Genomic DNA, 4,583 nt, shown 5'->3' on the forward strand with positions numbered 1-4,583 from the left:
ATTTTGGTTTTGATATGGATGTGGAGAGGTGTTGTTATAGTGGTGTTGATATGTTCTCTGTGTGAATTATTGGTGAGCTGCATTATTGTTGGGGTTGTGACGTCTCTGATCTTGGCTTTGATCTTGTTGATTCCCCCACCCAAAGTTTGGGTGATTCCTCTAACCAGGGTTGTAGGTCTTGGAGTATGGGTCATAATTTTGTCTAGGTGAATTCCCAATGTAGTTGGCTTGCTCCTGCTCACTCTCTGCCTCTGCATTCACTCCCTCTTGGGTTGTTGATGTGGTGCTGATTGCTGCTACTTGGTTCCTCTCCATCTTCTTGGTGAGGTCAGCTAATTGCTTGGTAATGAGCTTGTTTTGGGCCAGCAGAGCATCTACATTGTTTAGCTCCATCACTCCTCTAGTGTTCCTTCTTTCGGAGGCATAGAAGTAGTCATTCTCTGCTACAGTTTCAATGACATTTATGGCCTCCTCAATGGTCTTCTTCTTGTTCAGAGATCCCCCGGATGAGTGGTCTACTGCTTTCTTTGATTCATAAGAAAGGCCTTCATAGAAAATGTGTAGCTGCACCCATTCATTGAACATATCTGGTGGACACCTCCTTGTTAGGTCCTTAAACCTCTCCCATGCTTCATATAGAGTCTCACCATCCTGCTGCCTAAAAGTTTGAACCTCAGCTCTCAGCCTGTTGATTCTTTAAGGAGGATAGAATCTGGCTAAAAATTTGTTTACCACATCTTTCCAGGTTGTCAAACTCTCTTTAGGGAAGGATTCCAGCCATTTAGATGCCTTATCCTTGAGTGAGAAAGGGAACAAAAGTAGTCTATAGGTGTCAGGATGAACACCATTAGACTTCACAGTATCGCATATCCTCAGGAAGGAGGTTAGATGTTGATTGGGGTCTTCTTGGATGCCTCCTCCGAATGAACAGTTGTTCTGAACAAGGGTGATGAGCTGTGGTTTTAGTTCAAAGTTGTTGGCATGTATGGTTGGCTTTTGAATGCTACTCCCACAGTTTCCTGGGTTTGGGTTGATGTAGGAGCCTAGAACTCTTATCTCTTGCCCAGCATGATTTGCTAGACCTTCTCTGCCATGGTTGTGAGCCTCTTCTTCTTGAATGTTCTCCATATTCTCCTCCATGTCTAGTTCAAAGTATTCTTCCTCTTCCTCAGTACCCACTACTCTTTTTCCTCTTGCTTCCCTCCTTAATCTAAGGAAGGTCCTCTCAGGTTCAGAATCAAAGGAAGTTGAAGCCCCGCTTCTCCTCCCTGTCATACAACCAACAAGGTACAAGCAAGGAAACAGATCTAGAAAGTATTCTGTTAGAATTATTGTTAGTGTGAGTGATGCAATATATCAAACAGTTAGTGGGTTAGTGAACTGAATTGTAAATAACTAAAAAAAGTAAACGAAAAAGTAGGGGGAAGGGAAGAAATTAACTAAAACTGAAAGCGAATTAACTCAACAGAAATTTAAATCAAACAAAAGAAAAATGCTCATTCTAGTTATCTTCCAATTTAATCATTGTTGATTCAAAATCAATCCCCGGCAACGGCGCCATAAACTTGATACGCACAAAACTTGTCTCTCAACAAATTTTCTTCGACAAGTGTACCAAATTTGTCGTCAAGTAAAAACTCACAATAGAGTGAGGTCGAATCCCACAGAGATTGATTGATCAAGCAACTTTAATTAGAGGAATGTTCTAGTTGAGCGAACCAGAATTTGATTTGAGATTTGCAGAAAATTAAATGGCGGGAAAGTGAATAGAAAAAATAGTAAATGCTAGAAATGAAGAGCTGAATGTAAATGGCGGAAAGTAAATTACAGAATCTTAAATGGGAATGGGGTAATTGCTCATCAAAGTAAATGGCAGAAATTAAAGAGAATGGGTAAGATCAGAAATGGGGAGTTCATTGGGCTCACGAGATGTTGCATTCTCCGGATCAAGTTCATTTTCATCTCTTCCTCAATTAATGCATTCATTGATCTCCTTGGCAATCTTAAGTGATCAAATTCCAATTTCTTGGTAATTCAATCTCTCAAATCTTGATTAATAGCCAATTCCTTGGTCAATTGCTCATGAGAAGAGATGAAGTATGGTCACTGATTATACCACATGTATTTCCCAAATCAAGTGTCGGTAGGATTATAGTCACATATCCATCCAAACCCAATTTGGTCCAGCATGAGAAAGTATTTCTAGCATGATCTCTTCATTCCTCTTTCAAGGTTCAGAAGAGATCCAAGTATGAATAGCTTCTTTTCCAAGATAACTACCCAATTGGATGAAGATCGAAAGCTTTCTAGTAAAATCAAGAGAAAAGATAGAAGAAGGAGAATGAAAACTAATATTGATCCATCAAATTACAACAGAGCTCCCTAACCCAATGAAAGGGGTTTAGTTGTTCATAGCTCTGGAAAATGAAAACCAAGATGGAGAATACATGATGAAAGTAAAACTAGAAGTGCAGAGAAAGTAAAATACAGAGAGTAGTTCTATGCCAAAGGCTCCCTAAAGTTTCCAACCCCCTAACTAATTCAAAGCTACTCCTATATATACTACTCTTCTCATCTTCTAGTTGGCTCTTCAAGTCTTGGGTATAGGCCTCTGAATCTTGAGTTTGAAGCAGTTATCCTTTTCATTGGGCTTAGCTTTGCTTGCAGAGAGAAAAGGTGAAGTATGCAGGGACTTTGACTCAGGACGTTAGTGGTGTCAACGTTAAGTGAAAGTGTAGGTTCGAAAACATTAGTGACAATCACCTTTTTCACTAACGTTCCTAACCCAAATATGATCACGTTGACTTCAACGTTAGTGGCACTAACGTGACCACTAACGTTGCCTCTTAGTCCTTCGCACACGTTATTGGGACTTACCTTTCCCAATAACGTGGAGAGTCCTCCCTTGTCCCTATGTTAGCGTCCACGTTAACTAGGTTAACGTGGCTTCTAACGTAGTAATGCCAATCCTTCGAGAACGTTAGTGACACTTACCTTTGTCACTAACGTTCCAATGTGCTCCTATTTCCCACGTTAGAGTCCACGTTAACTAAGTTAACGTGGCTTCTAATGTAGTCATGCTAGCCATCTCCAACGTTAGTGACAAAGGTGAGTGTCACTAACGTTGGCTCATCATCTCTTTCTCCACATTAGCTTCCACGTTAACTAAGTTAACGTGGGAGTTAACGTGGCTTATGGAGGCTTGGCCAACGTTAGTGACAAAGGTGAATGTCACTAACGTTGGCTTCTCTTTTGCTTCTTAACATTAGAGTCCACGTTAACTAAGTTAACGTGGCTCTTAACGTGGCCACTTATGAGCTTGGTCCAACGTTAGTGACAAAGGTAAGTGTCACTAATGTTGGCTCCATTTTCTTTCTTCCACGTTAGATTTCACGTTAACTTAGTTAACGTGACTCTTAATGTGGGTTATGATGGGTTCGAGAGCATTATTGGCGATTACTTTTCTCATTAACGTTACAAGCTAGCTTCCATTCCACGTTAGTGGTCACGTTAGTTAGACTAACGTGGCTGCTAACATGATTCTTCCTTGCTTTCTTTGTCCTGAAATCAAGCAATAAAGTGCATCAAATTTCTAATCCAAATCATGATACATGCATCCTCTAATTTGTCATATAATTCATGCAAAATTCTCATGAAATCATGTAAAGTGCACAATGTATGCCTGAATCAAGATGTAAGTGAATATCTACCCAAAACTAGCTTATTTTCTAAGAAAATACATGAAACTACCTTAAACACAGTAAAGAAAAGGTCAGTGAAACTGGCCAAAATGCCCTGGCATCACTTGTCCAGTTATTTTAGTATAAAACCGTACTCTTCAAGGGTCTCCCATACCTCCACCTGTAGGGCCTCCTCTTGCTCTTTTAGAAATAAGGCCGCATGTAACCGATCCATTGCGTCCCTAAGACGATCCTTTCTCTCTTGTTCCATGTCAGTAGCATAATTGGGATCATGTTGCTCTTCCATGGAGGGTGGTGATGGGATGGAAAGATCATTATGTGGTTGAAAAGGGGGTGTACTAGAGCTTGAGGGTTGAATATTGGAGGTATTCGATGATCCAATCTGGGAGATGAGGGCTTGTATAGCAGAGGCCAGACCGGTAAGTGTGCTTTCTATGTTCTGTTGTCTTCGGTGAAAGAGCTCATGATAGGAAGGTGGTTTATCTTGATAAGGATATAGAGATGGTGTATATTAAGGTGGTGATTCTTGGGAGTAGTTGTTTTGGAATTGGGGTGGTTCTATGTATGGTTCATATGGTGGGGCTTGTTGGTAGCTACAACGGGGTCCACCATAGTCATCATCTCGGTACGCATCCTGATGCACGGAAACTTGTCTCTCAACAATTTCCCTCGGCAAGTATACCGAATTGTCGTCAAGTAAAAACTCACAATAGAGTGAGGTCAAATCCCACAGGGATTGATTGGTCAATCAACTTTAATTAGAGGAACATTCTAGTTGAGCTAAGTAGAAATTGATTTGAGAATTGCAGAAAATTAAATGGCGGGAAAGTAAATGGCAGAAAATGTAAATGCTGGAAATAAAGAGCTGAATATAAATGATGG

The 4,583-nt window shown here is 40.5% G+C and overlaps 1 non-coding gene across 1 annotated transcript; it reads left to right on the forward strand.

Annotated features, from left to right (window-relative positions):
* The first annotated feature begins 580 nt into the window (after positions 1-580).
* On the forward strand, positions 581-687 carry LOC148564224 (small nucleolar RNA R71). Its single transcript, XR_015883919.1, has one exon. It is a non-coding gene; the product is annotated as a small nucleolar RNA R71 (small nucleolar RNA).
* The last annotated feature ends 3,896 nt before the right edge of the window (positions 688-4,583 follow it).

Source organism: Arachis ipaensis, chromosome B5, assembly GCF_059453495.1.
Source record: "Arachis ipaensis isolate K30076 ecotype BB chromosome B5, ASM5945349v1, whole genome shotgun sequence".
Lineage (NCBI taxonomy): Eukaryota > Viridiplantae > Streptophyta > Magnoliopsida > Fabales > Fabaceae > Arachis > Arachis ipaensis.